Here is a 7,328-nt window from a genome sequence, read left to right as displayed (position 1 = left end):
TCGAGTCGACTGTTTCATGCTCGGGGAAAGCCCCCGAAGGGACGATTCCCGGTCCGTCCCCCGGCCGGCACGCGGCGACCCTCCTATGCGCCCCTTTCCAGGGGACTTGGGCTCGGTCCGTCGCTCAGGACGCCTCTCCAGACTACAATTCGGACGGCACAGCCGCCCGATTCTTAAGCTGGGCTGTTCCCGGTTCGCTCGCCGTTACTAGGGGAATCCTTGTAAGTTTCTTCTCCTCCGTTTATTTATATGCTTAAATTCAGCGGGTAGTCCCGCCTGACCTGGGGTCGCGGTCGAAGCGTCATGCACTCCGTTAAAAGGGTCCATTGAGGCCATCGCGTCGGCTACGCGCCGGAGGCACTGCGTTTAGTAAAGCGAGGTCGCCTACCACGCGCTGTGTCCGGCACGATAGGCCGGCAGCCCGATCTTTGGCCCATCGCCCCTTGCGGGACGAGGAGCCACATGTCGCGTCCCACACCAGGTTAGTGGGGTGGGAGCGTGTTTGGCGTGACGCCCAGGCAGGCGTGCCCTCGGCCAAGAGGCCGCGGGTGCAACTTGCGTTCAAAGAATCGATGGTTCGCGGGATTCTGCAATTCACACCAGGTATCGAATTTCGCTACGTTCTTCATCGATGCGAGAGCCGAGATATCCGTTGCCGAGAGTCGTGTGGATTATATATAATTGCAACTCAGGGTGAGGCCAGCAAGCCAGCCACATCCCCTCGTTAGGCACAGTGTTCCTTGACGCCTTCGGCGCTGTGGGTTCTTTTACCTCGAGCCCCAACTCCGAAAAGATGAGGTTGTTGAGGACTTTGGCCAAGCGACGGACGATGCCGCCGCCCAGCGGGCAAGATAACTCGTGCGCGGTCTGTTTTGGTCAGGGTCACGACAATGATCCTTCCGCAGGTTCACCTATGGAAACCTTGTTACGACTTCTCCTTCCTCTAAATGATAAGGTTCAATGGACTTCTCGCGACGTCGGGGGCGGCGAACCGCCCCCGTCGCCGCGATCCGAACATTTCACCGGACCATTCAATCGGTAGGAGCGACGGGCGGTGTGTACAAAGGGCAGGGACGTAGTCAACGCGAGCTGATGACTTTAAAGTACTCGCAAACTAATACTAGTGTAAGCACTAACAAATATATCAAAGGGGTTCTAAGCTCTAGGTTCATTTGCATAAAGCCAGTTTTATTTCGTAAGCATTTATAATCAAAGACACTCCCTTTGCCTAACTTAACTCATGTGGGAACATTAGTGTCATTCCCACAACTCAGTTGTGATTCAAAGTCAAAGTCACAATTGAAACTCAAGTCACAAGTCACCCTTCATATTTTTAGAAAAGTTCTGATGACGAACAGTTTGGCCTTTCCAACTATCCATGACCGCGGACGCGACTATTCGAATAGGTTTACACTCTGCAGAGGTCGTACACTTGTGCCACAATAATTGCAATAGTCCATCAGGGGTAACTAGCCCTGATTTATCGCACTTAGTGCGCAAACTACAAATCCTAACCTTTCATTTACATACCCTAGTATAGGCACCCCTCCCCATGAGTTTGGCCTCCCGGTGAAAGCAAACCGCCAACCCGGGAACTGCACAGGGCTTGGATAGGACATTCACCTCATTTCACGTCATTTCACTTTCAATGGAAGCAGCCTCGGCATAACCCCTATGACGCTTGTTCAGAGACAACCCATACTAAAATACATAAGTTTCCAGTTAATCCTTACCCAGATTCAGGTATTGTGGGGATACTTAATAATTGGAATGGTATCGCATCCGAACCCAACCATCAGTTTTTGGTAAATTTCACCAAGTCATTCACAAGTCATATTCACCTTAAAAATCTTTCAATAGAATGACTCATCATTCCAAGGTTTTCAAAGTCATTGGTTTTCACAAGTTCCCATCTAGAGTAGTCAATTTTGGTTTAGCACTAGCAACTAGTCATGAGGGGTACTAATCCACTTGTATTGATCTAGGCTAAGTTTGATGCTCTTGTACTACTCCATAACTAAACCAAGTGAATCATTAATCAAAAAGTAACTTTGATAAATCAAAATCAATAAAGCTTGTAGAGTAAAAACTTGGGATAGGACAATTAAGCATAAAGTAAAAAAATGTAATGGTGCCTTGCTCTTGTAGATCTTTGCACTTGGTACTTGCAAGGATATATCTTGCAACAATATAACTTGCATTAGTCTAGCTTGCATTGGTAATAGCTTGCCTTTATTGGGGTAGTGCTCAAAGTTCTCTTCTCCTTCCTCTTGGTAGAATACCTCCTCTTCTTGATAGTCTCTGGTACTTGCGTCTATAAACGAATACGAGGATACAATCACCAAACAACACTTAAGTAGACTTAGTTAGCCTTAATGGCTCACACAAATGATCTAGCATCATCACTTAACATTACTCAACATTAAGCTAGGGTTTTATTACTTAGTGTTAGGAAAATAATTTCCCCTCATTGAAATGTGGATTAGGGTTTCTCTTTAGTTAGGGAGAAATAATTTCCTCTCAGTGAATATTGTTAAAATTTAATCTCCTCAAATAACCATGTATGATCACATGTTGACCAAGGTCAACAATTCACACCTATTATTTGAGAAACATTATTTAAATGAGGTTCTATACCTCATGCAATTTAACTCCTATTTGATTTAATATCCCCAAGTGAGCAAGTATGATATCATGCAATAGAGGTTATCACATTACTTCATAACACTTGGGAAAATGATTTAAATGAAGTGCTATTCTTCATAGATTTAAAATCCTATGTTTGAAAGTGGTTTAAATGAGCTAGTATTGACTACATAGCCAATCTTTGGATTTTAGCCCATGATCATACAAACTAACCATGTGATATTTTTGCATAAACAAATAGAGAATTGAAAATATGAATCATAGCAATTGGATTCACCTCAAAACTCATTATGGCTGATTTTATAAATTTATTTGAAATCTGAAAAGTCTCTGACTTGTTATTTTTACCATTCAAATTCTAAAACAGATCTTGGTTTGAAACCTGTGGGGTTGGATGGAGAATTTCATGGGCTTTCCAACAATATAAAGTTGGTCAAAATTGGTTGAGTGGATTGAAAATTATTCAAAATCTAAGTGAGCACCAGTATTGAAATTCACTGAAAGAATTAATTCGAAAATGAACCAAATGGGCTAGGCGGGAAAGCAAATGGGCCGAATTGGTTTGAAATGGTGCAATCCAGCCCAACAGCGCTTATCACGCCGCGGGCCGCCTGATAGGGTGGGGCCTACGCGTCAGTCACACTTAATCACCAAAACAGTACCTTTTAACGTGAGCCGCGCGATTAGAAAGACGATCGACGGTCGAGCGTCATCGTCGTCGACGAGAAGGGGTTGCTGGCACGGCGGAGGTAGGGGGTCAGTGGCGATCTGGGGCTCCGGCGAGGGGTTGGCGAGGTGCAGGAGGAGGTTGTCGAGGATGGGGAGTCGACTGGTACCGGCGGCGTCGCTCCGGGAGGCTTCAATGGACGGCGACTTCTGCTACGGGCTCCGGCGATCGACGGTGCAACTGGAGCTAGCTAGGGATTAATTGAGGTGGAGAAGAGGTCGAGGAGATCAAGGAGAAGGAGGGGAGGTGACTGGTGTGGAGAATGAGGCGCGGGGGTGGCTCTATTTATAGTTGCGCGCGTGTGCTGTGGATGCCCGTCGAGGTCATCCATGGCGCCGGCGATTCGAGCGGCGAAGGGGCAAGGTAGGGTGCGCAGGGGGTAGGCGACGTCTAGAAGAAGCTAGGGAGCATGCTGGCGCGGTCAATGATGGACGAGAGCGTGCAGGCGAGAGGCGCGTCCTTGCAGTACCGGCGCGGCAGAGATTGATCATGGCGACGGTGTCCGGGCAAGCGTGGGCCAATGGGGGTGTCTAGGAGGGAGAAGGAGAGGTGGTGATCACGCGTGCAAAGGGGAAAGGAGAGAGGAGGACGGATGCGATGGGGCGAGGTGGCGTACTGGCGCGTCCAGAGTGGTGCCAGTGCACGCTCTGGCGCGCCCAGGTGTGGTGATCACGCCGTGTCCAGAGAAAAGTCGTGCATGTTTCACTACAAGAAATCTACCATAAGTTGATAAAATAGAGGTGTCACTCAAACATCAATAATGGCTACTTGTGACGTTACGGTGACGCTTTTCAAAACGTCGAAAGCTGGGAGTCAGTAGTGACTGCTTAAGACGTTCCACCTGAAAACGTCGTAGAGCTTTGTGACTTTTTAAAATGTCACTAACGGCATGACGTTCCCAAAACGTCATGGGCACCTGCCCCCGAGTCCAGCATGGCAATCCGACGTGGCAAAATTGTGACGAATTAGAAATGTCATTATCTGAATTCAGTCCGGTCCATTCAGCTCCTTATGTGGGCTGAGCCCATTAGTTCTGATTATTTTTTTCGGCTTTGCTGGGCCTTGGCCCGTAACTGGCCCAATTACCTCGGCCTTTTTAGCTTATTTTTTTTTCAAAGGCCTTTTTAGCTGCTGTACTTACTGGGCATGGGCCAATTTTCATTGGCCCGTGGCCTTTTTAGGACCCATTACAGTTTTGGACCGGCAGTCAATAAGAACCAGTCAAGCTCATTATTAGTATGAACATAAAACTTAGCAAATTAATCAATTACATTGCAGCAACAAGAACCAGTCAAGCTCATTATTAGTATGAACATAAAACTTTTGTCACGGTGACTTGGAGCAATAAGACTCAGTCATGCTCGTTATTACAATATAAACATAAAATTTCACTAGAGTTGTCTTCAGGATCTCCAGCATGCATCTTGCTAGAAAATGATGTTGCACAAGTTGTCTTCAGGTTCTCCAGCTCTAGGTTGTTCCGCAACAGCTCATCCTACACAGCTCAGAAACATCGCTTCAGGTCAACCCAAGTAAAATAAGCATCAAGGAACATAGTACACAGCAAACTCTTCTTCACAGCAAGATACAACAATCGGAGAGTTGCTAAGCAAGCATAAAGTGGGCGTGAAGTGTGAGCACTGACATGCTATCGTGGCAATAAACAATGATAAGGGAACATAACATAGTATCTGCTACATTGGTCCATGAATTCTAAGATCATGAAGTAACAATTATAAGGCAACAGAACGTAGTATCTTCAATGTGTATAATGCTATTTGTAGAGAAACAGATCGAAACCACAACTGGTCAACACATTATAGCATGAGTAACCTTGAAATAAGACAGGAAAAATAAGAATTTGGAGGTGCAATGTCCAACTAGCAAGTGTAGAGGGATGATTCGGATATTTGCACCAGCTTATTCTGTAAATGATAGTAGGAAGCGGTTTAACACGTGATAGGGACACGGAAAAATTATATACCTTCATACATACTCATGGCTTCTCTGCTCGTAACAGTTACACCTGGCAACGGAGAAAGAGTCAAAAGAAGGAAGTATTAGACCAAGACATCTACATCAATCTCACTGAGAGCCAAACACAGCTCAGTAACTTCACATCACAAGCCTATATATATACTATTGCACTGTTTGAATATGACATGATGAGAAGTTAAATGTGTCATATTCAAAATAAGGTCCTGCTTATTACAGAAGGTATGTATAGAAATGAAGGCACACGCTTATGTAAATAAAGAAAAGAAATGTAAAACAAGTTGTTGCTTATTATAGATGGCATATAATACAATAGAAGGAATTAAATAGCAGAAAGAACTGAAACTGCATGGATTGTATAGTAGTAGACTGCCAGAACTGTGCAATTAAGTCAACTTAAAACAGAAGACCTAGTCTATTTAGAGTAGGACATATGTAACAGTAACAAAATGAAACACTAGATGCAGATCATGTTCTTTAGAAACAAGCATTGAAATCATCTAGCAAAAGTAAATAATTCAGGGACTACATAATAACTAGCATCCAGATCGTGTAACAAGTTTAAAAAGTTAAAAGACTACTATAACACACAGGTGGTATCAAATTTGCTTGTGGAACAAATACATGTGGTATACCTAGCTTCAGGTGGTATATCAGAGAAAATGCCACAAATAAGAGAGCCATAAAAATGGCAAGGCTATACTATCAAATTGCAGCAGTCAATAAGCAAAACACGGAGTGACGGTGACCTGTGTAGCAGATAATGTGTGTATCTAGTAACTATGCTTCTATTTTTGAAACAACCCACTTTACATAACTATGTTTAGACATGTGACATTTCACACACTTAAAAATTCATAATCATGCATTCAGGTGGCATGTATAGTAGCAGGATAATGTTGTGATCTGCCAGTAGTGATGCACAGTAGCAATGAACAATTGGTTTCATGTACAATGAACAAAACAAACGAGCATCAGGAAAGAAAATCATTGAACAAATAAGGGTTCACCTACTTCAGCCCTTAATACTCCATCTTGGCGAGTCTGGTAGTGGGTGGCATCATGTAGCCATCGGGAGCTCACAAAAGTAGCAACTACAGAGTGGAAAATGTTGTATAACGAGATCTCATAGTAACTACACAAGTAAAAGCAACTACAGAGTGGTGATATGATCCCACAACCACAAGTTCAAGCACGTCATCGGCCTCCTCTACCTAGAGAAACACTGTTGTGAGTTCACCGGCCAGATAGAGATATAGTTCTGAGAAACAGAGGAAACGTCTATAGCTAGCACATTGCAAGTAGATGTGGTTACCTTGATCCAGCACACATCGAAGATTGCATTGTTGTGGGCGACCCAATCGGACAGCCTCGTTTCAACTGCAAAAAAATAGCAAGATTCAGATTGGGACAAGTGGCAGTCATCTAATTTGAGCCCAAAATGTCAGTCAGAAGCGGGTTGTACTGCATCAGGGAGAGGGGGAATCCAATTCCAAGCTAACCCGACTTCTCTAGGGACGAGGATCTGGAGGGGAGGCGCCGGCAGGTGTCGTAGAGACCAACGTACCCGTCCTCGTCGGCGACGGCCAGGAGGCGGGAGACTAGCGCCGCCTGGGGAAAAGGAGGGGAAAGATCAAAGATTAACGCGCGATCGGTGGCTCCAAATCCAACTTTGCGGGGACAACATGAAAAATGGTGGGTCTCGGATCCGCGGGACAGCAGGCTCACCTTGCAGAAGGAGACGGCAAAATGGATGGCAGCGTCGCCGTCGTGGTCGACGGAGATGACGCCGCAGCCGCGGCCGCCGGGGTCGGAGGAGAGGTCGGGGAGGTAGTGCAGCCGCGCCGCAGAGGCGCGGCCGGAGGCGCGACCAGATAGAGATAGGAGCGGCGCTGCACGAGGGCCTCCTCCTGGAAGAGGAACTCCGGGGAGGTGGGCAGGTCGTAGAGGTTCTTGCAAG

General features: G+C 45.8%; 1 non-coding gene across 1 annotated transcript; it reads right to left on the bottom strand.

The window, feature by feature from the left end:
* Positions 1 to 508: 508 nt before the first annotated feature.
* Positions 509 to 664, bottom strand: LOC124685509. Its single transcript, XR_006997495.1, has one exon. It is a non-coding gene; the product is annotated as a 5.8S ribosomal RNA (ribosomal RNA).
* Positions 665 to 7,328: the final 6,664 nt, after the last annotated feature.

This window comes from Lolium rigidum, chromosome 1, assembly GCF_022539505.1.
Source record: "Lolium rigidum isolate FL_2022 chromosome 1, APGP_CSIRO_Lrig_0.1, whole genome shotgun sequence".
Lineage (NCBI taxonomy): Eukaryota > Viridiplantae > Streptophyta > Magnoliopsida > Poales > Poaceae > Lolium > Lolium rigidum.
Note: the sequence above shows the minus strand (reverse complement) of the source record. Positions and strands in the feature narration are given on the sequence as shown.